At 44.0% G+C, this 26,126-nt stretch overlaps 1 long non-coding RNA gene across 1 annotated transcript; it reads right to left on the reverse strand.

The window, feature by feature from the left end:
• Positions 1 to 1,461: 1,461 nt before the first annotated feature.
• On the reverse strand, positions 1,462 to 25,393 carry LOC117364273. Its single transcript, XR_004540197.1, has 2 exons — positions 25,028 to 25,393; positions 1,462 to 3,021 (listed from the first exon to the last, which is right to left on the reverse strand). It is a non-coding gene; the product is annotated as an uncharacterized LOC117364273 (long non-coding RNA).
• Positions 25,394 to 26,126: the final 733 nt, after the last annotated feature.

Below are 26,126 nucleotides of genomic sequence, written 5' to 3' on the forward strand. Positions count from 1 at the left end.
TAATCACTCTGAAAATTATTACTAGCATCTCATGCACTGATCCTACCATGGCACTACAGTTTTCTACAAAGCACTAATGCATATGGAACTATACACATCTCAAAATGGAAGACATTGGTGATTTTGTTGTTCTCAGACAACTTGTAACATCATTATGCCCACAAGTATTAAAATATACATTTATGTATATCTATTTATATATATATGGATATATTGCACATGCCCTTTGTTAGTTTTTTCTATATGTTGCAGAGGAAAGATTCTGGAGCAACAGGAAGCCTCAGAAGGGTTTGCAGTGATTCAAACAAGGGCTCCAGTACAAATGACCAGTTCAGCACAGACTATGTATATGCTGTAAAAGGATGCCATTGTAAGTAGAGCATGCATTCACAAGTTTTATTATAAATCTCCTACAATCAGCCATGTGGCAAAACATCTGAAAAAAAGAGCCACAAACTAAATAAATACCCCTGTTCCCTATTACTGACTTATTTATCAACATGTAGATAAAACTACCAGGGCTGAGATGAACCTTCTTCCAAGGACACATCAAATTCCATAAAGGGGGCTGGGGCATTATTTAGCTACGATCTCCTCACTTTTGGCATATAAACACTCTACTCACACTTTCCAGCACCGTACAGGTCTCAGTTGGAAAAAAGTTACATTTACCATAAAGAATGCCTTCAGTTTTCATACTTTGATGTCACTGTACGAAGCATTTTCCTTCAAAACCCCTTTTATATATACCAAGATAGGAATATTCCTCAAGATAAGAAGGTGCTGCCTTGTAAACTGATGCTAGCAAATTCAAATAAATTTGGCCCACCATCTCTTGCAGGACTCTTCCAAGTACCAAGGTATATGAGCAACTGTGATTCTGATCCATCTCAGTACAGTATTCATTCTACTGCTGGTTTATCCCAATGGTACTTCTACAGCAGTGTGAAGGGGGGGAGGAAAAAGACATTATGGTAAATGTTTTTTCATCATACAGTGCCTCCTTTTCTCTTCAAAGCAGGTCACAATTGCCCAGAACACCCAACATAATTTCTTAGAATTATCTTCGCTGCCCCTATCAAGACTCCAAAGTAAAGTCAGTGTAGTCCAAATTGGATAAAAGGTCCAACTTCTCTACCCAGTCTGATTTTACTCCAAAATTCTTTACCTCCAACCAGCTCCATAATTACAATAACTTGTTGCTGAACTAAAATCAGACTTTCTAACTAGCATCTTACCTCCCATGCCCCTCTCCATACACACACACATGCTGCATCTGTTCTACAAAATGTTGCATGTCAACCTGCTCATGAAGTTTTGCAAAAATATTCACTGCAAGTTTCATTAATAGCAGCTTCTGAGCAATGTTTAAATTGAGAGAAGACTTCATGATTATATGCAATCCCCAAATTCTGTCCTAAAAAGGTCAAACGTATTATATTCAGTGAAACTTCTCTCTCCATCAGTTAAAAAGCCTTACTCAAAGTTTTATTGAACAGAGAATGGTGTAACTTGCAGGATGCAGACAGACAATTCTTGTCCAGCTGCATCACTGAAGACCACAGGTGTTAGCGATGAAAAGAACCAAACCAAGGATACAAAGTGTTAGGATTGAAAAAGGTACCCCATTATCTACTAAGCTATGTTTTCTTAGTTTTTATTTACCATCTCTTTCCTGGAAAGCAAGCACATAAACTACATAATCTTTATCTTGCCTTGCTCCTGTGTTTACCCGGACTAAACATTTGTACCAATTTTCTGCCATCTTTTGATCAGAGATTTCTGAAGAGGTTAAGAAAAGATCTTTATACTTGGCTGTATATTTCTCTAACAACAGTGGCAAAGATGCAACTAATAAGGCAAACTCCATTCTTTTGCTACTATTCTTCTTTCTGCTTACAGCATTACAGTAGTCCCCTTCGTGCTTCAGGGACAGACATCAAACTGCTGAATAGCTAAAGTATTGCAAGCAAATGGCAAAATGTATGTTTTGGCAGTGTGTAGGGCAATCACAAAATATTTAAAAAATTAGATAAGAACTGAAAAGGTATAAGGGAATCATCACATCCCCCTTCACATCCCAGATTGCTTCTTTCTTTCTTTGCCATTTTTGTCTCAAAATGGCAAATTAGGTGATAGCAAAGGAAACTAATGACAGTCACTCTTCCTGGAATATGCCTGGAGCAGAAAAATACACCAGTTTTACTTTCTTAAAACAAAAGTTCACCATTTTCCAATCATCTGAAGTTTGCTGTCTTATATTCTGTCAGTAAAATAAAAGACATCTTCTTGGAAAGATTATACACATGCAGGGCATCCCAGAACTTTAAGATGAACAGTAATAAAATGCAATCACTCCAGACTTTCTATTTGTTCTTGCACAGAAACTATACGTTGTGATTATAATTTTTATCCACAGATTCTTCCAACTCTAGGGATTTTGGTCAAGGGTCCCCAATTACTTTTATTATTCCAGGTTTGAAGGTAAAAGGCAGGCTTGGGTTTCTACTTGTGAAGACCTATAGAATCACATGTAATTTAGCACACAGAATTTGCTTTCTCTTTACCAGGCTCAGTATTAAGTTTGCCATAACCATTTCCTCTTTAAACACAGAAAGAATAGTGATCACATTAATATATGCCCCTTAAAACTTCTTTCAAGAATGTCTTTAGATAAATGTATTTGAACTTTGAATAAACATGTTTCTATGATAGATATTATATCCAGAAGTTTTAGTTGATTCTGTTTTACTATAAACAGCGTGGCATTGGAGGGCTGTTTCCATAGGCAGAGCGATTGGAGATGCACAATATCCTCTCAGTATGTTAAGAGCTGGTATGATTATGAAGAAAGCAGGAAGGCATTCAGCAAAGATTTTCCTGATACAATCCAAGACAACAGAGGTTTATCCTTTATGCTCTTCCTTCTCCTGTTCTCATTAAAGCAGAATGACAGATCGCTGATGCCTGATGATCTTTAATATAAATACATGGGTCTTCTCCTTTGGAGCACAGACATGACTGCAGAGAGAACAAAAGAAAATTATTTTAATTAGGTAGCTTAGATTTCATAAGTGAAATTAATGTCTGCAGAAAAAATATTCCAAATTCTATAAAATTATGATATACCAGATGTTTAAATTTTCATGCTGTACAGAATGTTACAAACTCTCAGTCTGATTAAGCTTATATGAGAACATTACACTGTGGAATATCCTTACGGTAAAATCAAAGTTTACTTGCACTGCAAAGAAAGATTAGATTTTTAGAGAATGACACGGTGACAAAATTCATCACCGTCCCCGTCCCCGCGGATAACCGCGGGAAACCATCTTCATGTTATTCTTTAAGGAGAGAGGGAAGAATCAGAGTATGAATGGCTACAACCACTGACCCGCAAGCTTTGCTTTGAAGAATGCTGGTGTAGAAGGACTGAGGTTGAAATAGACACTAGAAAATGACATGGGATTATTTCCCGCGGTTATCCGCGGGGACGGGAACGGTGATGAATTTTGTCACCGTGTCATTCTCTAATTCTTACCTCGGTAATCTTCTTTCTTGAAGATGTGTCTAGTAGTACCGAATGCTAAGGTCTTGTATCTGAACCAGCAAATTGCTTGCAGAAAACTGTCAATCAGGTTTTCTTACTCGAACTCCTTCCCAGGGAGCTGCTCTTGCCCCCTCAGTTTCTACAAAAGCAATCAAATAGCACTGAAAAGACATAAAAGGAAGGAGGGAAACAGAAAAATCCCCAACACCACAATTCTGTTCTGCTCTGTAACAAACATAGGAAATAACATTATAACATCCAAACTTGTGCAACCAGCACTAATTGTGGATAGAGCTTGTAGCTACTTGCATGATCTGCTATCAAGCAGAGACTTAGGATGCACCTTTGCATCATCTTTGTTTTTTAATTCTCTCAGTTCCTCTGAGAGATAGAAAATTCTTCAAATCCTAAGGCAGAAGGCAGGCAAAGCCCATACATAGGGTGGGACTTCAGGACCACTAGACACATCTACATGAAAGAAGATTACTGAAGTAAAAACCTAATCTTTATGTCTAGTGCAATATGTTTAGTGGTCCTGAACACTAGGGATGTACCAAAGAAGTCCCCAGAGTCTAGAAAGGGCCTACTGGGCCTGCCTTCAAAATGGAGGACCCGAAAGTGGCATCTTTCCTGGCTGCTACATCCTCCCTATAGAAAGTGGTAAAGGCATGAAGAGTAGACCATGTAGCTGCTCTACAAATCTCCTCAGGTGAGACGCCCTAGTCTCCACCCAAGAGACACCAACCCCTCTAGTGAAGTGCACTCTCAATACAATCAGTGGCTGTTTACCACAGCCCACATATATGGAGGAAATGGGCATTTTAATCCATATGGAAATCGAGGCTTTAGACAATGGCCTCCCTTTCTTGGCATGACTGGTGAGAACAAATAGGTGGTCCGATAGGCAAAACTCATTGGTAACTTTGAGGTACCAAAGAAACACTTGTCTGACACCCAGCAAATGCCATGTTCTATTTATTTTTTTAGACCCGTAGGGTTAAAAGTGGGAAAAAACACTTTCAGAATGATGTGGAAGGCCAAGACTACTTTCAGTAAGGAAGATGAAAGCATGAGTAGGGCGCCACCAGGAACACTCTCTTGACTGTAAGATCCAAAAAGACAGCCTCCCATAAAGTTTCATACAGAGCTGTACTGTCCTTGCAATTGGATATTAAGATTCCAAGAAGGGAAAGGGAAATGTACTGGAGGGTACAACCATAAGAGTCCCTTTAATGAACTTGGTGACATCAGGGTGAGAGTCCATGAAGTCCCTTGCCCCTTGAGCTTGGAAATAGGAAAGGCCTGTTATTTGCACTTTCAGAAAACCTACCGACAGCTCCTTCTGAAGTCCCTCCTGCAAAAAAATCCAGGACTACTAAAATCTGATCTCGCCAGACCTCTATAGCCTTCACCGCACACCATCGCTGAAAGGACTCCAGACCTAAGCCAACGTGGACACCTTCCTAGCTCTGAGCAAGGTGGTAACAACAATGTCCAAATAATCCTTGCTCTTCGGAGCTGCCTACTTAAAAGCTATGCTGTAAGCCCAAAGTGTTCCAGATTCTCGATAGGAACTGTCCCTGAGTGAGAAGATCCAATTGGACCAAAAGTCAGAGGCCTTCGTCCCTCTGGAGACAGACTAGTTTTGTATACCATGGTTTGAGAGGCAAATTGGGCGCCCCTAGGACTACCAATCCGGGATGGATCACAATCCTACAAACAACTCAACTGATCATAGACCACGGGGAAAACATGTAGAAGAACTTGCTCTCCACCAAACTTTGGCATCAAATGCCTGTGGAGACAGTGACCATTCCCCCGGGTTGAGAATCTGCTGACTGACAAAGTTGGCCTGCCGCTGAGGACTCTCAGCAGTTCAAATAGTAACACAGTAACATAGTAAAATGACGGCAGATAAAGACTCAAATGGTCCACCCAGACTGTCCAACTGTACCCTCTCTTTAGATTACTGATTTAATTTAAATTGACCTTTTTCCTAGCTATTTCTGGGTCAGAAACCCAAAGCTCTGCCCAGTACTATGCTTAGGTTCCATCTACTGAAGTCTCCATCCAAGCTCACTCCAGCCCATCTAAAAATCCCAGCCATTGAAGCCCCCCCCCCCCCAGCTCATCTAAACAATCCCAGCCATTGAAGCCCTCCCCAGACTATCCTCAACCAAATGTTCATATAAGGACACAGACCATGCTAGTCTGCCCTGTACTGGCTTAGTTCTTCAATATATACCATTATTTTCTGATTAGAGATCCTCTGTGTTCATCCCATGCTTTTTTGAACTCCGTTACTGTTTTCCTCTCCACCACTTTCCTCGGGAGCGCATTCCAGGCATCAACCACCCTCTCCGTAAACAAGAATTTTCTAACATAAAGGTACTCTTGAGTCTACCACCCCTCAACCTCAAATTATGCCCTCTGGTTTTACCATTTTCCTTTCTCTGGAAAAAATTTTGTTCTACGTTAATACATTTCAAGTACACTTCTCCCTCCGTATTCGCAGTGGATGCGGGAGAACATAGCCGCGAATATGGAAAAACCACAAATAACTTTTCAATAGTTATTTGCGGTTTTTTGTAAAAGTTAGCGTTTTTACTATTGAAAATACGAATGCAGTAGTGTACAATAATAATCTCAGGGTTAAAAAAAAAAAGTTATGAGGTGTTTACAAGAAGGTACAGGGTGAGGGGGCTCTTTAAAACCTGTTCCCCTGTTCTTTACTACTACGGGGATTTAAAAGAGCTCCTGAGCAGGGGGAAAGTACACACTGTTGAGTGCGTGGCAGGCCAGTACCAACAATCGCCTCCCCGCCCCTTGCTTACCTTGGACACGATTAGCGGCTCCCTGTGCTCCAGGCCCCCTTTCAACGTGAAACCCCACGGCATTCCCCCTTGCAGCTGCATATGGATGCACTGGAAAGGGACAGCTCTGCTCTCCATTCTCTCCTCCAGGCCGGCAGTTGGAGCACCTCAATCCATGATCTGCACTAATCCACAGCCGGCTCCATTCACTGTCCACTCCAATTTTACACACAAGAGAAAGAAGAGGTGGGGGATATGCGCACATGCCTCCGGCAAGGATTGTGAGGCACTGACAGTGACCCGGAGCACCAAAGCCCTGTGACTGACAAGACACGGCAGCAATGGGCGGCCTGCGCCTGCCAAAATCCAGCCAATCATCTCACAGTATACTGTTCATAGTCAAAAGCGCGCGCCGACAACCCAGTGCAGACAACTGAGCGCAAGGCGGAAGCGCGCCGAAGAAAAACAGTATTTTAAGATGCTCCGACAGGGGGTGTTTGTAGGGAACCCCCCTACTTTACTTAATAGAGATTGCGCCGGCGTTGTGGGGGGTTTGGGGGGTTGTAACCCCTCTCATTTACTGGAAACTTAACTTTTTCCCTCTTTTTTAGGGAAAAAGTGAAGTTTTCAGTATAATGTGGGGGGTTACAACCCCCCAAACTCTCCACAATGCTGGCGTGATCTCTATTAAGTAAAGTGGGGGGTTCCCCACCAACACTCCCCGTCGGAGCCCCTTAAAATACTGTTTTTCTTCGGCACGCTTCCGCCTTGCACTCAGTTGTCTGCGCTGGGTTGTCGGTGCGCCTTTGTCATCACGCGCTTTTGACCCGTTACCACAGTATACAGAGGGGGGGTCCTCTGAGGTGTAATTGTTTCACTCTACCCTTCTCGCTCCCCCCACACACACATACTCCCTTCTGAAAAAATAACAAAATACAAAATTCTCAGTGCGAGGAAGAAAGAAGGCAGAGCATGGAAGCAGCGATTTTCAAAGTGATGTAATTTTTGGGGGTGGAGACAGCATGCAAAAAATCACAAATAAGTGAAATTGCAAGTGCTGAAACTGCAAATACAGAGGGAGAAGTGTATTTGAATGACTGAATTATATCTCCCCTGTCCCTCCTTTCCTCTAGGGCACAGGTGTCAAAGTCGGTCCTCGAGGGCCAGAATCCAGTCGGGTTATCAGGATTTCCCCAATGAATCTGCATGAGATCTATTTGCATGCACTGCTTTCAATGCATATTCATTGGGGAAATCCAGAAAACCCGACTGGATTCCGGCCCTCGAGGAGGGACTTTGACACCCCTGCTCTAGGGTATACATATTCAGGGCTTCCAATTCTCCTCATATGTCTTTTGGTGCAAACCTCCTATCATTTTTGTCGCCTTCCTCCTGACTGCTTCAAGTATTCTTAAGTCCTTTGCCAGATACGGTCTTCAAAACTGAACACAATACTCCAAGTGGGGCCTCACCAATGACCTGTACAGGGGCATCAACACCTTCTTTCTTCTAATGTTATGTCTCTCTCTATACAGCCTAGCATCCTTCTGGCAACAGCCACCGCCTTGTCACACTGTTTCTTTGCCTTTAGATCTTTGGACACTATCACCCCAAGGTCCCTCTCCCCATCCGTACATATCAGCCTCTCACCTCCAAGCACCTAAGGCTCCTTCCAATTTCTAGTCTCCAAAAGCATTACTCTGCATTGAATTTTATTTGCCAGATATTAGACCATTCCTCTAACTTTTGCAGATCCTTTTTCATGTTTTTCACTCCCTTTTGGTGTCTACTCTGTTACAAATCTTGGTATCATCCACAAAAAGGCAAACCTCTCCTTCTATCCCTTCAGCAATGTTGCTCACAAACATATTGAACAGGATCGGCCCTAGCACTGAACTTTGAGGGAATCCACTATTTATTTATTTATATTATTTATATACCACTATAGCATAAGTGGTTTACATTCAGGTACTCAAGCATTTTTCCCTCTCTGTCTTGGTAGACTCACATTCTATCTAATTTATCTGGGGCAATGGGGGATTGAGTGACTTGCCCAGGATCACAAGGAGCAGCATGGGATTTGAACCCACAATCTCAGGGTGCTGAGGATGAGGCTCTAACCACTGCACCACTACTCACCTTTCCTTCCTCTGAGCGAATTCCATTAACCATCACCCTCTGGCGTCTGTTTGTCAACCAGCCAGCAGCTATTCTCACAACCCACCCACCTCCCCTGGTTGGCTTCTCTGCTAGCTTAATGAACTGAGGAGACGAGCCCTGCATTGGGCGGGAAGGCACTCGCTCATGCGCGGTGCGGGCGACTTGAAACTTCGAGTTTCTTCAAACAAGTCTGCTTGTAAGGCATCCGCATCTGGGCTCAATCGGATGACGTCACCCATATGTGAGAATAGCTGCCTGCTATCCCTGGATAACACCTTTTATGGTAAGTAACTGTGCTTTCTTTGCATATATGTAGGATATTTACGTAAAGGAAATGTTCACAGTAATTTAGACTCATCTAATGTAAGTTAATTCACCCCAGTTTTTAATCCAATTCACCACTTTGGGTTCTAACTTCAGCCCGTCAAGTTTGTTCAAGAGCATCCTATGAGGAATTGTGTTAAAGGCTTTACTGAAATCTAAGTAAATTACATTTAGCATATGTTCTTGATCCAATTCTCTGGTCAATCAAAAATTTAATCAGGTTCATTTGGCACGATTTATGTTTAGTAAAACCATGTTGCCTCAAATCTAGGAATTTCACTATCCTTTATTTCAGCAACACTTCCATTATTTTTCCAATAACCAAAGTGAGGCTTACCAGCCTGTAGATTCCTTCTACATCTCTGCAATCACTTTTGTGAATAGGGACCACACCTGCTCTTCTCAAATCCCCAGGAAAAACCTCCGTCTCCAGAGATTTGTTGAACAAGTCTTTAATAGGACCTGCCAGAACCTTTCTGAGCTCCCTCAATATCCTGGGATGGATCCTGTCCGGTCCCATTGCCTTGTCCACCTTCAATTTTTCAAGTTGATCATAAACACTTTCCTCTACGGAGGGCAAAGAATCTACTCCATTTTCATGTGTAACTTTGCTAAACAATCTTGGCCTTTCTCCAGGATTTTCTTCTGTGAACACAGAACAAAGTAGCATGTTTGCTTTTTCCTCATCACTCTCCACATAGCATCTTTTAGTTTTGCAATTCCATTTTTCATCTTCCTCCTTTCACTAATTTATCTGAAAAAATTTTTATCTCCCTTTTTAACATTTTTAGCCATTTGCTCTTCCGCCTGCGCTTTCACCAGACGTATCTCTCTCTTGGCTTCTTTCAGTTTCACCTGGTAGTCCTTTCTGTACTCCTTAATTTTTTTTTTTTTTAATATTTAAGGAACACCAACTCTTTTGCCTTTATTTTCTCCACCACTAGTTTGGAGAACCATATTGGTTTCCTTTTTCTCTTGTTTTTATTTATTTTCTTCACTTAAAAGGTCAGTAGCCATTTTTATTGCACCTTTCAGCTTAGACCACTGTTTTTCCACTTCTCTTAGGTCCTCCCATCCTAACAGCTCTTTCTTCAGGTACTCTCCCATTTTACAAAATCTGTACTATTGAAATCTAGGACTCTGAGTTTTGTGTGGCCGCTCTCCACTTTAGCTGTTATATCAAACCAAACTTTTTGATGATCGCTACTTCCCAGGTGAGCACCCACTCAAACATTATAGATACTCTCCCCATTTGTGAGGACCAAATCCAATATCGCTTTTTCCTTTGCGGGTTCCATCACCATTTGTCTGAGCAGAGCCTCTTGAAAGGCTTCCACAATCTCCCTACTTCTTTCCGATTCCACAGAAGGAACTTTCCAGTCTGCATCCGGTAGGTTGAAATCCCCCAACAGCAGCATCTCCTCTTTCTTTCCAAACTTTTGGATATCTGCAATCAGATCTTTATAAATTTGCTGCGATTGAGTCAGAGGTATGTAGACTGCTCTGAAAAGAGACAATGGAATTTCTATCTATCTATATGGTTGCAGTCTACATCGCTTCTTCCTCTCCCCAGGTCCCTTGCATTTCAGTCGCTTGGATAGCGATCTTTACATAGAGAGCTACTCCACCACCTTTTTGACCATCTCTGTCCTTCCCATAAATATTATATCCTGGTATGTTTGCATTCAATCCATGAGATTCACTGAACCATGTCTCTGTGATAGCAACAATATCAAGGTCTGTCTCAAACATCAGGGTTTGCAGATCATGAAACTTTGTTGCTTAGACTGCAAGTGTTTGTGGTCATTGCTTTCCAACTATTTTTCAGTGGTAATCTTTTTTTGTGTCATTTTGCTTCCTGTTTCATTGCTAAGATGTTGAGTTGCTAATACAGTGGAACCTTGGTTTACGAGCATAATTCATTCCAGAAGCATGCTCGTAAACCAAAGTACTCGTATATCAAAGCGAGTTTCCCCAAGCAAGTACATAATTTATGAGGCGTAAGCTCAGTCAGACCAACGGTCAATCATGGTCAGAATCTTAATACCAATAGTAACAACTAGGGTCACTTGGAAGGACCCAATAGATTCTAATATGCCCTTCAACAGTAAACTGCCAAATGATGTTCCTACTCCCACTTCACATTGAGCCACTGGAATCAAATGCCCCCACAGATCAGATCCTTTGAAAGACTCTCAACTTTAGAAAAGCAATAAAAACATACTTCTTCACCTAACTCCCCTGCCCATGACAGATGGATTACAAATGAATGTATATTGGTTCTAGATCCCAGTACGTGTCACGTTAGGATAAAAACTTGTATTGAAAAATCTTGCACTGTAAGGATAACTATGGCAAACTGTAACCTGAAAACTGTATATCCTAAATAATAAAACGCTAGCCACGTATGCGCACTCAGAACTGCGTGATCTGTGATCCCTGATCCGTGATACGTAGGTCCATGGCTAAGGTGATGTGCGGTCTTGCCGGCTCTGGCTCCCTTTCCCTTCACGGGTTATTTGTACATTCACCCGGCTCCCTTACACTTTACTGGCAAAAAGTTCACAGCGGCGGCGGTGGCTCCTCTCTCAAGTCTCTCTCGCAGACCGCAAGGTGATGTGCGGTCTTGCCGGCTCTGGCTTCCATAATTTCATACTCTGTAAGCAACATTCGGTGCCATAATTTTGGACGGGGACTTCAGCCCTTGGACCCCCCTCCCCCATGGCTATGCTACCGTCAACACGTTGCGTGCTCTGGTCGGCATTCGCCCTGCCCCCGCGAAGAGAACCACCTCTGCAGCGACTGTGAAGCCTGCCGGGCACCTGGTAGCGAGGAAGGCTGGGCTTACCTCCTCAAAGGGGGGGGGTGTGACATGGTGCCCGCCTCCCACTTACCCACGGTTTCCCTTGAGCGAGCATCTCCTGAAGCTCTTCGTTCCGCGCGGGAATTCCAGGCGCCCCCGAGCAACGGCTGTGTCCAGCGCGAGCCTTTAACCGCCGCGGCCAGCGCGGGAGAGGCGCGAGCGCAGCCCCACCCACCCCAGCACCGCGAGGGACCTTACGCCCCTCTGCTCGCGCTGCTTGAGGTGATGGACGGCGTGGCTTTCGCTGAAAGGGGACCAGCAGCGGCTCAGGTAACTGGAATGCGAATGGGGGGGATGGTCTCTCGATGCCTGATCCACGGTGGGGCCCTTGGGCTGGGCCAGAGACCTTTCAAGGATGCCATTTCTTCTGGGTTGCTGCATTGGCTCTGGCTCAGGGTACGAAGGATTCGGGGATCCGATTGTTTTTTTTTTATTTTTTTTTATTACATTAGCAATAATGGCAAGTTAAACACACAGGGCTTGCTTTTCCAAGAAAAAAATAAGACCGAAGGCATCAGATCAAAAGGAATGAATGAAATACAAGTTCTTCCAGCAGACCACAATAAACGTAAGGGAGGAGAATAAAAACAGATGAGCTGGGATTCTGACTTTTTTTTTGTTTGTTGTTCTTATATATTTGTAAACAGTTGTTTTATTGTACATTACCTTGAAACTATGGAGGAAGACAGTATATTAAATTATCATATCCCACAGAAAACTTAATTGGGGTCTACACAAGGCCAGGCATAAGGTGCTACTCATGGACCCAGCACCTGGAAAGCTGTCACTCCTTGGCTACTGTACAGAAAAGTGGAGAGGGGGACATAAATGCTGCATAGGGGGCAGGAAGAGAGACAGATAGAAGGAAAGACAAATAGTAGGAGGGAGGGAGGGAGGCAGAAAGAAAAGAAGACACAAGGGCAGGGAGAGAGACAAAAAGAAAGAAAGACAGACAGACAGACAGACATATATTCTAGCACCCGTTAATGTAACGGGCTTAAAGACTAGTTATATATATTAGTATTAGAATTCAATTTAAATGCATTTGTATTTCTTTTAAAATTCTACATGGTATCTTTAATATTCTTATTCCTTTATTTTGGAACATTTACCGATTCTCCTTTGCAAGAGGTATCCAATAATTTAAACTCTCCCTTCCTTCTAAAAAAGGGATTAAAGGAGTCAAGATCTTCAGTCAATCTTTAGTCTTTAAATTTCTCAACTCGGAGATCACGTGATGCACTGAGCCAAGGCAGAAGCAGGCTGCCTGAGCTCCCGGGCCCCGAGTCCTGAAGCGCCCTGTTACTAGCCTTTGGAGGTGAGCCGGGAGACAGCGCTTTGCAGCGCTTGCTGTGCACAATATATGGACAGATTTCTGTCCTCTAATGTCCACCCGCACTCAAAAAAAGGATTGGGACCGCCCACAGCATGGTGCTGACAAAATGGCGCCGGTCACCTCCACAGCTGCGATTCAACAAATAGCGCCGGAGGCGCTGACGGCCCTTACTCAAGCAGTAACAGTGGCAATGCAGCCCAACATAGAAAAACTTTCTGAACAGCTCCAAAAGCTTGAAAATCTACTTATGGAGACTACTAGCCGCACCACAGCGCTGGAGACTCGGGTTTCCAGCGTTGAGGATACACAGCAGGCACATGACACTACGTTACAGGAACTGCAGGCTCTGACTCAAAAACAAGCAGAAAGACTGGATGATCTTGAAAATAGATCCAGAATTTTTAACTTACGTTTTTTGGGGATTCCCAGTCCTAAGCTCCTGCAGGTGCTGGAGGCCTGGCTGACCACTTCCTTTCCCTTGAAGGAGGGCCTGGGGCCTATTCGACTGGAGAGAGCACACCGGCTAGGCCGAGAACAAGCAAGAGAGGCGAGGCCTCGCATCTTAATAGCCAAACTTTTAAACTATAACCATAAAGTGGAAATATTGCGCAAATATAAACAACTTCGGGAAACTTTAGCATTTGAGGAGTCTGAGGTGCGCATTTTCCAGGACTACTCTGTGGCCCTAACGGAGCGCAGGAAGCAATTCTACCTACTTTGCTCCTCTTTGGCTGAAAAAAAAAATACGCTTTCTCTTTTTGTATCCAGCCACTTTGAAAATTTACCATCAGGGACGCTGGCAGGTATTTGAGGCCGCGGCTGAGGCGGCCCTTTATGTGAACACTCAGGTGTTGCCCCAGTCGGACCTTACATGAAAGAGCACATGGTGTGCTTCCTTGTTTGTCACATGCTCCTGTGTGCCTGTGGCATTGTGGATGCACCGGGATCTCCTGGTTTGGGGGAAGCCTGGATCTCAGATAATCTGGCTGTTACTTGCTATTCTGGTTTAAGTTTGTTTACAATTTTGTGTTTTTTCCTGTTCTAATTCAGAAATTGATATATTGTATATTTGAGCTCATCCTAACGTTCATTTGCTCTGCAGACTGCTCTTATGACTATTGTATTTACTGTATGGGAACTCGGGACCCGGAGTGGCATTGTTTTGTGATCTTTCACACCTTTGGGACCGCCTAGGGCGAACCTGAGGCTGTGACCACAACCATGCAATTGGGGAGAAGGTTGGGAAGGGAGGGGGGGTTGGGGTTCTAGGGGGGGGGAGTCCATGGCCTACGTGGTTGCTGCTGGTATTCTTTCGATTATTGGGAAGGGTGGGATCAGACCCTGCTGCGAGACTCCTGCACCTGACATTTACCATGGTACTGGTGCTGCTTGGGCAGGTCCTGAGCGTCATGTGGCTGCCCTGGGTATGGCTGGGAACCCGGGGTGGATTTTTTCCACATTTAGCATTTTATATGTTTGTACTAGCCCCTTTTGTACCTGCTGGCTAACACTTTGAGAATAGTATCCTGGAATGTTTCGGGCATTACCTCTCCCATAAAACGAACAAAAATGTTAACACAGCTCAAACGACATAAGGTTGACATAGCCTGTCTGCAAGAAACCCGACTTACAGACTTGGAACATCAGAAATTGAGGAGGTCCTGGGTAGCTGCAGTGCATGCAGCATCTTCAACTCATAAGCGGGCAGGGGTGGCGATACTGATTAGTAAGACATTGCCTTACACTGCAAAAGTAGTAGCCTCAGACCCACAGGGCCGCTACCTCTTGCTGCAGTTGTCAGTAGGCACATATTCCTTTTACTTGATGAATGTATATGCACCTAATACCTATGACCATTCCTTCTTTGAGGGTCTCACTGCCATGCTTCTTGGGCGGGTTACTGATCCGGTATACATTGCAGGGGATTTCAATCAGGTGTTTGACCCAACTTGTGATCGTTCTCAGCCGGGACCTGGTGCGAGTATATCTCATACCAGAGGCCTGCCCTATCTTTGCACCACTTTAGATCTGGTGGACCCGTGGAGAATTCTCTATACCACTGAACGGGATTACACACACCGCTCCAGAGCACATAATACACAATCTAGGATAGATTACATCCTTACCACGCGCAGAGCATTTCTAAATGTAGATGCAGCGGTAATAGGCCCAGCGGTGATTTCAGATCACTCGATGATCCGACTAGATGTGAATGTGGGCTTCAGTTTACGCGGACCTGTACGTTGGCACTTCCCTAGTTATCTATTTTCTGATGACCATTTCAAAACATACCTAACGACTAAATGGAGTGAATTCCTAGACTTTAATGGTCAGCATAGCAATGATCCGACATTGTTTTGGAGCACAGCTAAGGTGGTGCTCAGAGGAGATTGTATAGCTTATGTAATAGCACGTAATCGTTGTTTGTCCCAGGGAATACTGCAGTTGGAAAAAGAACTAGCAAGCGCTAAGCGTTAGTATACCCTGTTCCCGAACCGCTAGGGAACACTTAGCGTCCGTGGAAACGACCCTCAACTCCTATATACATGAGCGCACAGTGAAAATGTTCTTGTATCAAAAATTTCGCTACCATCGCTATGGAAATCGGGCAGGGAAGTTATTAGCCCGCTTGACTTCCCAGGTGCGGGGTCACCGTTATGTTCTGGGATTGAAGGATAGTACGGGCCAATTTCACCACACTACTGAACACATCGCACAACTTTTTCAGTCCCACTTCGGGAAGATATATGGGCACCGGGACTCGGGAGCTGAACCCCTTATTAAGGACTATTTCACGGATTCCGGTTTACAGCCGCTCTCTGACTCGGATGTTAGGTTTCTTAATGCACCCATCACCCCTAAAGAACTACATAAAGCTATCCACAATCAACGAAACTTTTCGGCTCCAGGGCCGGATGGCTTTACGGCAGAATTTTATAAACTGCTTTCAGGGCAGCTTAGTCCTTTTTTGAGGGACTATTACTCCCAGGTAATCCAGGATGAACATTTCCCTGGAGAAGCGAATAAGGCTTTAATCATGTTGATATTAAAGCCTGGCAAAGACAGTTCTGCTCCCGAGACCTATCGCCCAATTTCTTTGCTGAATGTGGACATCAAAATTCTGTCCAAAATCTTAGCTGATAGATTAGCGACCCTTCTCCCCGATGTAATTGCATCCACACAAGTCGGCTTTGTACAGGGTAGACAAGCAGTACATAACGTACGTAAAGTATTGATAGCCTTAGCGCACACGCAACTCCATCACACTCCTATGCTTCTACTTAGCTTGGATGCGGCACAGGCGTTCGACCAGGTCGATTGGACGTACCTCTTTGAAGTGTTAAATTGTATGGGTATATCTGGCTGGTTCGCCTCGGCATTACGCACTTTATATTCCACTCCAACAGCAAGACTACTTGTCGAGTTCCCCTCTCAATACCTATTGAGAGGGGAACTCGACAGGGCTGTCCCCTGTCACCCCTCTTATTTCTATTGTACCTCGTACCCTTTCTTCGCACAGTGTCTCAGGACCCCGACATAGTGGGTGTGGACTTCGGGATTCATTCACTCAAAGTGTTGGCCTTTGCAGATGACCTATTATTTTTGTTAACTGACCCCGCTCACTCTGTCCGATATTTATTGCAAGCGCTTGACGAATTCAAATTTTATTTGGGTTTACGTTGAACTACCAGAAATCTATGGCCCTAGCTAGCCCCATGACACTACAATAGACATGGAGCGGTCACTTCCCGTTTACGTGGGCTCAGACTTCAATTCGCTATTTGGGGGATACAGATCCCCCGAGACCTTACGACCCTGTACACCAGCAATATCACCCCATTGCTTCAAGACACCTCACAACATCTACAGAATTGGTCCACTTTTCCCTTATCGGTGGCGGACCGGGTAGCTCTTTTTAATATGGTGCTCTTTCCCAAATGGTTATATCGCTTTCAGGTTTTACCTCTGCTGCTGTCCCATGCCCATAACATTCGTTTAACGAAAGAGCTACAGCGTTTTCTATGGGGTGGTAAGCGACCACGTATGCCCTTGCTACGGATGTGTCTGCCCAGCGATAGGGGGGACTATGGTTTATTAAATGTATGTTGGTATGCTATGGCTTGTCAGATGAGACATATCAATGATTGGTTTAGAGGCACATCTGATTTTTCTGCAACACCACTGGAGTTATCTTTACTTGCTCCGTTTCATGTGAGCTATTTTCTACTTGTGGCGGATACGAGGATACGTCCTTTGGTGTCTCACTACCCCATTTTTACGCCGGCCAGAAGGACATGGAGATGGGTCTGTAAAACAGCCAAATTGTCTTCTAGGGTGTCTTTATATTTGCCTATACAGGGCAATGGAGCTTTCCAGCCAGGCATGCAAAATGCCACCTTTCTTAGGTGGCAAGCACAAGGTCTACAATATCTTTTTCACCTGTTTTCGGAGGAGGGGAGCCTGGTCACATTTGCTGAGCTGCAACGGACTTTTGACCTACAGGCTAATGATCTCTTTGCCTATTACCAGATCCATCACTATGTTCAGTCCCTCCCAGTGGCTGCCCTTACTGAAGTCTGCAGGGAGGCGCTTTCGGAACTCTTCAGCCTTTCAGCACAACAGAGGATTCCTCTACGATTTCATATTGTGGGGATCCGGGATTGCCAACCAAGTACGAATCTGGATATATTAGCGACAGCGTGGGCTGAGGACTTGCATTGCCAGTTGACTCCTCAACAGTTACAACAGGTCCTGAAGAACATTCAGAAGGTGTCACCCAATATTACTCACTGGGAAATGCAATTGAAAATTGTTCTTAGACTTTACATTCCACCGTAACGTAGAGCCCGGATGGGGATTACTGCGTCACATTCTTGCCCGAAATGCAATCAGGCTCATGCATCTTTGAGTCACATGTTTTGGGCCTGCCCCGCAATCCAACAGTTTTGGAGACATCTGGGCCTATATACCACATCGCTTTGGGGACGGCGATGGCTTCCGCAACCGAGGGCGTTATTTGGATTTTATAATATAGCCTCGCCCAAACCCAGGGGAATGTCAGCATTTCTCTCCAGAGCCCTTTTGATGGTAAAAAAAGCCATCCTCACCAACTGGCTCTCCCGTGATCCCCCATCATATGCACAATGGAGATCCCTAATAATAGTGCACGCAACACTGGAGAGATGCATGGTGGGAGACTTGACTCTTGGCCTGGGTCACAAATTTTATCAGGTGTGGGAGCACTTCTGGCAGGACCTCACACCGTGTGCTCGCAGTAGACTTTTGAATCTTTAAGATTTTATTCCCACTCTCAATTGTTGGACTGGCCATGGATTCTTGGGGAGGGGAGGGGAGGGGGGGATGGGAGGGGAACTGCTTATATTGTTGAAAATATTATTTCCTGAATGGTACTACTGTTTGTATTTGCTTCTTACTGCTGGAATAAAAAAAATCATTTAAACATAAATTCTCTCAACTCTGGAATGATCTCATCTTTTTTAAAGGAGTTCCAGTTTGTTTCAATTTTTCCGTAAATCTTTAAAAACTACTCTTATTTGCCAAACATTTTGAAAATTAATTCTTTTGAAATTTTGCTATTATCTTCTATTTATCATTTTGTAAATCATTCCCTGTTTATTTAATTGCTGTAAACCGAGTCGAGTCTTCTCAGAATGATGACTCGTTATACAAAGTTAAGCTTTAGTTTAGTTTAGATCCCTAGTGTGTGTCATTAGGATAAAAACTTGTATCCTAAAACTTATAATGTAAATATACGTTTAAATATATCACTGGACGTATAGAAGTGGAAGAGGATATTTTCTGTCTTAAAGGACCCATGACCACTAGAGGGCATCCGCTCAAAATCAGAGGCGGTAAATTTCATGGTGACACCAGGAAGTATTTCTTCAACGAAAGAGTGGCTGACCATTGGAACGTTGCAGGTGATAAAAAGGCCAACAGTGTGCCGGATTTTAAGAGTAAATGGGATGCCCATGTGGGATCCCTAAGAGGGTCGAGTTAATGAGTAGGGACGTTAGGAGTGGGATCTCTAGGAAAATAAGCCTAGGTGGGTGGGTCTGTTAGGTGGGCAGACTTGATGGGCTATGGCCCTTTTCTGCCGTCATTTTCTATGTTTCTATGTTCTATGTTTCTATGGCAAATCGCAACCTGTTAGCCATATATTACCGTGTTTCCCCCCAAAATAAGCTCTAGCATGATTTTCAGGGTAGATTCTAGAACTTCTAATATAATAAGCCTTACCCCATAAAATAGATTGGATTGACCCCTGAAGCCCCTCCCGAATGTCCCCGAAACCCCCCGATTCACCGGTGGCGACAGCATTTTCTCCCCCTCCATGTGCAGCATCTTTCCTCCCCTCTCACCCATCCCCTTGCGCAACATCTTTCCATCCCGCTTAGTATAACCCCACCGACCCTCCCACGGTGAAGCTGACATACCTCCGTTCCAAACAGCAGTGACAGCAGCACTGAACAGGCTGCTTTGCAGCCTTCCCTGTGCCGCCACATCACTGACGACATCATCAGTGATGTGGCAAAGGGAAGGCCCTGGCAGGGAAGGTCGTAAAGCAGCCTGTTCAGTGCTGCTGCCACTGCTGTTTGAAACAGAGGAATATCAGCCTTGTGGTGGGAGGGTCATAGTAATATAGTAGATGACAGCAGATAAAGACCTGAATGGTCCATCCAGTCTGCCTAACCCGATTCAATTTAAATTTTTTATTTTCTTCTTAGTTATTTCTGGACAAGAATCCAAATCTCTGCCCGGTACTGTGCTTAGGTTCCAACTACTGAAGTCTCCATCAAAGCACACTCCAGCCCATCTATACCATCCCAACCATTGAAGCCCTCTCCAGCCCATCCGCAACCAAAAGGCCATATAGAGGGTGGTTCTGCTGCACAGGGGGAATGGGAGGGAGAAATTGAAAGATGCTACGCAGGGGGGATGGGTTGGCTAGGTCATTGGGGTTTTGCTGCACGGGGGGGGAATAAGAACATAAGAATTGCCACTGCTGGGTCAGACCAGTGGTCCATCATTCCCAGCAGTCTGCTCACGCAGCGGCCCTCTGGTCAAAGGCCAGCACCCTAACCGAGACTAACCCTACCAGCGCACGTTTTTGTTCAGCAGGAACTTGTCTAACTTTGTCCTGAATCCCTGGAGGGTGTTTTCCCCTATGACAGACTCCGGAAGAGCATTCCAGTTTTCTACCACTTTCTGGGTGAAGAAGAACTTCCCTACGTTTGTACAGAATATATCCCCTTTAACTTTAGAGTGCCCTCTCGATCTCCCTACCTTGGAGAGGGTGAACAACCTGTCCTTATCTACTAAGTCTATTCCCTTCAGTACCTTGAATTTTTCGATCACGTCCCCTCTCAATCTCCTCTGTTCGAAGGAGAAGAGGCCCAGTTTCTCTAATCTTTCGCTGTATGGCAACTCCTCTAACCCCTTAACCATCTTAGTCGCTCTTCTCTGGGTCCTTTCGAGTAGTACCGTGTCCTTCTTCATGTACGGCGACCAGTGTTGTATGCAGTACTCTAGGTGAGGGCGCACCATGGCCCGGTACAGCGGCATGATAACCTTCTCCGATCTGTTCGTGATCCCCTTCTTTATCAATTCTAGCATTCTGTTCGCCCTTTTCGCCACCGCCGCCACACATTGCATGGACGGCTTCATCGACTTATCGATCAGAATTCCCAAGTCTCTTTCCTGAGAGGTCTCTCCAAGTACTGCCCCAGACATCCTGTATTCATGCATGAGATTTTTGTTACCACCATGCCTCACTTTACACTTATCCACGTTGAACCTCATCTGCCATGTCAATACCCATTCCTCGAGCTTGATTATGTCACATTGCAGATCTTCGCAATCCCCCTGCGTCTTCACTACTCTGAATAACTTCGTATCGTCTGCAAATTTAATCACCTCGCTCGTCGTACCTATGACCAGATCGTTTATAAAGATGTTGAAGAGCATGGGTCCAAGCACCGAGCCCTGCGGCATCTCACTGGTGATGCTCTTCCAGTCTCTGTTTCCCATGCTCCAGCCAGTTTTTAATCCACACGAGTATTTCACCCTCGATTCCATGGCTTGTAATTTTCCGAACTAGTCATTCATGCGGAACCTTGTCGAACGCCTTCTGAAAGTCCAGATATATAATGTCAACCTGGTCACCCTTGTCTATCTGCTGGTTTATTCCCTCAAAGAAGTGCAGCAAGTTCGTCAAACAAGATCTGCCTTTGCTGAAATCATGCTGGCCGGTCCTTATCAGACCGTGTCTATCAAGGTGATCAATGATGCAGTCCTTTATCAGCGCCTCTACCATTTTTCCCGGTACCGAGGTCAGACTCACCGGTCTTTAGTTTCCCGGGTCTCCCCTCGAATCTTTTTTGAAGATCGGCGTAACATTCGCCACCTTCCAGTCCTCCGGAATCTTTCCCGATTCGATCGGCAGATTGGCTATTAGTTGAAGCAGTTCAGCTATGGTTCCTTTCAGTTCCCTGATGACCCTTGGATGATGCCATCCAGTCCCGGGGATTTATCGCTCTTAAGCCTATCAATCTGCCTGCATACCTCTTCTAGACTGACCGTTAATCCTGTCAATTTCCCGTTTTCACTTCCAGCATATAGACTGATGCTGTTCCAGTATACAGATGCAAAAAACGTGTGCAGTCTGTTGGTGATTACTTTGTCCTCCTTTAGCACTCCCTTTATTCCTTGGTCATCCAACGGTCCCATCACGGGTCATTTCCCTTTAATATATCGAAAGAATGGCTTGAAGTTTTTCACCTCCTTTGCTATTTTTTCCTCGTAGTCTCTTTTGGCCCCTATTTACCGCCTTATGGCACCTGCGTTGATGTTTGTCCTTATTCCAGTTTTCGTCCGTTTTTGATCTTTTCCATTTCTTAAATGAGGATTTTTGGCTCTGATCACTTCCTTTACCTCTACAGTGAGCCACGCTGGTTCTTTATTCTTTTTCCTCTTTGGTCCCTTGTTGTTCGTGCAGCTCAGATGGATAAATTGGATCGCGCAGCCGATTAGCAGCGGGGCAGGAGTTTGGAAAGCTTGGTCCTGCCCGCTGCACCTCCACCAGTGATCGGCAGAGGTATGAAGATAGGGCGGGGGGGGGGACAGAGAGCAGAGCCTAGGAGGAAGAGTGCAGAGTCTGACAGGGGAGGGGAGGATGGAAGGGTGCTGGGCGCAGAGCCTGACAGGGAAGGGGAGGATGGAAGGGTGCTGGGCGCAGAGCCTGACAGGGGAAGAATGGAGGGAAGGGGGCTTGGTGCAGAGCTTGGCAGGGAGGGGGCTGGGTGCAGAGCCAGACAGGGCAGGACACTTGAATATTAAGTCACCTGACTTATATTCGAGTCAATCATTTTTTTTATTATTTTATTTTTCCTCCTTTTTGGGGTCAAGGGGGTCTCGATTTATATTCGAGTATATATGGTATTTTCAGGGGAAACACAGTATGTATGTTTATCCTATAACCCATTTTGAGCTCCTTGGGGAGAACGGGATAGAAAACAAAATAAATAAATAAGACCCTCCAGTCCATTTTGCTCACTTGCTGAAGTTAAGAATGTAGACACCCAAGTTTATCTGTCCATTAGCTGTTAATGGGTCTGTCTTCCAAAAACATCTCCAAACTTTTTTCAATCTTTAGCCTTAACCATATTTCTCTAGAAACACCTTTTATAGCATACATATTTATAGAATTGTTCTGTGAAAGATGATATGCTATTTCAACTGTTAATCAAAATCCCAATGGAGATGGATTCTAGAGGTCCAAAAGAGATTTATGAAAGGGAGGGGGCAGTGCTCACACAGTACCTTTCTATCATGTTTGAGCTTAATGGGAAAAATGTACCTTTTTAACCCTTTCAGGACCATAAGGATCGTAGGCCAATTTTTGTGGTTTTGATGACATTTTTATGGTAAAAAGGGCTTGCAGATGCCAAAAAATTGTTTTTTTTTGTGAAATATAATTATTTTTATTTAAAAAAATCACACTTCTGGCTTATGGACAGTGTGGCAAGTGAATCTTCTCGTCAATCTAGCAACGACGCTAATGAATGAATGTCGGAACCAGTTTGTTTACATAAAGGCAGTATCATATGGAATCCGTACATATCAAATTTAGAACTGTAGACTATCCCAATCAAAATTTATAGGATTTTAAAGTTATAGGACAAATATGTCCCTTGGTCCTGAAAGGGCTACAGTCATTTTAAATCTGCTATTAGCAGAGCATTCCATGACCCTAGTACAGGAGTCTGTAACCTTTCAAAACAAAAGAATCATCGCATGGTGTTTTCATTTGTCCAAAACATTTTAAGACCTGTAACCTTGTGGTAAATTGAAACAGTCAAGTTACAAGATCCTGCTTTCTCTTATCCCAGCAATTATTATCTCTCCCAATTCCCCCTCCCCCTTCTTCAACAGTCACTTTCAATCCAAGTCCTCATCCTTAGCAAAAACTCTATTCCTGGCAATCTCTCACTCTCTATACTCCCATCCTCAACAGTCATTATTTTCTTAATCATTTAACACCAGCAGTCACTCTTTCAATATCTTTCTCCACTCTCTCTAATCATGCTTTCCCACAACCAGACCATTCCTCTAACTTTTGCATATCCTTTTTCATGTTTTCCACTCACTCCTTGGTGTCTACTCTGCTACAAATCTTGGTATCATCCACAAAAAGGCAAACCTTTCCTTCTATCCCTTCAGCAATGTCGCTCAAAACATATTGAACAGGATCGGCCCTAGCACTGAACTTTGAGGGAATCTACTATTTATTTATCTATATACCACTTATAGCAGCCTAAGTGGTTTACATTCAGGTACTCAAGCATTTTTCCCTCTGTCCTGATAGACTCACATTCTATCTAATTTACCACCCCCGAATTTCCAAGTTACTATTAAAGCCTATTTTAAAAGATAAATATGCTTCCCTTATTAATTTGTTTCACATGACTGATGATTTTCTAAACTTGAAAATTCTCTCTCCTCCAAAATGAAGAGCTCCCATATTCTTCATAAGAAACCATGCCTTTTATCATTTTTATGGCCCTGCTGTGCACTTTTGCTAGTAATAGTATATGTTTTTTGAGAAGGGCTGACCAGAATTAAACAGACTGATAAGGCAATGTGTTAACAAGTTTTGAAATGTTACTAGGTAATATGTAGAAATAAAACAAAAACATAAAGGAAAAAATGAATACCTTCTGTTATTGGACTAAGTTAATGTAATTTATTATTAGCTTTCGAAGAAGGGGTTACCTTCTAAAGCTAATCATAAACTACATTAAGTTAGTCCAATTTTAAAAAAATATTACTTTTTTCCTTTATATTTTTATTTTATTTCTACATATTACCTTGAAGAGTCGAGTAGCACGGCCATCACATCACTCCACTCAAATACGTTACTAAAAATATTTTTGGGATGAATGTTAAGTGCTACTATTAAGGATCAATAATAACTAGAAGCAGCAAAAATAAACTCTGCTTATGACAGTGCTTTTTAAATTTCAGACTATCATTTCCTTGAATACCATTGGTTCAGTTTTAATTTAACTAGAAGCGGTTATTCTCCAGTTTTCAGACTCCAGTGGTAAAGAACAGCCCAGACACTCATGCATATGAGAAGCACGCACATACAATACATCTTTGTTTCCAGCAAGGGAAACTAACATATATGTGAATGCTTCTCACATGCATGTACAGAAAGCGCCTACATGTGCTGTCAACAGTGCACCGGGACCCCACGGCGGCCCCAGGGTTCCTCGGCAGTGGCCCGCTCTTGGGGGGGGGGGTCTCCTCACCAGCCCCGCGGGGGTGGGGTAGGAAAGCTGGCCCTTTAAGAGGAGGCTCATACAAATTAAGAAGCCTCCCCCCAAACCGAATCGCGGGGCCGCTTCAACGTCCCCGGGCCGTCCTGACTGCCGTACGCTTTCAGCCCGTCATACCTCGGAGCCCGTCTGGGGCGAGGAGGTGGAGGATCCTCTGCCAACTCCAGCCGTCTCCCTCTGGAGCGCTCGGTCCTGTGAGCGCTGCGGCTCCGCTCGCGCTCCTCTCCTCCTCCCGCCTCTCGATTCCTGGAACGCCAAGATGGCTGCGGCTGCGGGCGCTGGGCCGGCAGCGGCAGCCACCTTCACTCACTGAGAGAGCTGGGACATGGGGAGCCATGACGGGGGGGGGAGGAGAGGAGGGAGGCGCCATTGGTCAGGCCAAAGCAATCGAACTGGTGCGAGGCTTACAAATCCACGGGCGAGAAAAGCCCCCGACCGATGCTTCTGAATATTGGAACCGGGCGTCCGGCAGCAACTTCCAACCGCACGTACCCCAAACCGGTCCTTGCTCTCTAGACCCGATTTTTGGTACCTCTCTTATCGACACACTCGGCCATGCGGTTCGTACAACCTGAGACTGACGGAGATTGCCGACTGCTTGCGATGACGCGTGAATCGATTTCGCTGCTTTAATGCTTACAAAAAATGTAATTTTGACAAAATGTTAAGTTATGTGGGAGAGAGACTGTGATTGGCCGTCACACTGGGCCCAGTAGTGTATAAGTCGAAGTGCTGGAAAGGGACGTAGGTCAGTTATCTGAATATATAAGCGATTAGGTGTCTGCTTATGGGAGTTTACGACTGAGCATTTATGGACTTCAAGTTTCAAATTTTTTTTCTGAGTTAATAAGTACAAAGCATAATTACAAAGAAAATACGATTAAAAATTTTTTAACTGGACTAACTTAAAACATTTTTGACTATGAAGACGACATTTGATCACTGTCCTCAGTATACTCTTTATATGATTTTTGCATTAGTTCTAGGTAGGACTGTATTGAATATTAGCATTTAATTCCATTTAGACCCAAAGAGCGCGCCAAATATATTATTTATATTTGGCCAAATAGAAATTTTAATTTTAATATGAATAATCCAGGGCTATTCTGTACTAAAGTCTACTGAAATAAACATTGATTTCAGCATTGAGTATTAACATAACAAATAGTAAAAGAAATAATGCCAATTATTCATATTCAGCTGTTCATTATTCAAA

This window comes from Geotrypetes seraphini, chromosome 7 (genome assembly GCF_902459505.1).
Source record: "Geotrypetes seraphini chromosome 7, aGeoSer1.1, whole genome shotgun sequence".
NCBI lineage: Eukaryota > Metazoa > Chordata > Amphibia > Gymnophiona > Dermophiidae > Geotrypetes > Geotrypetes seraphini.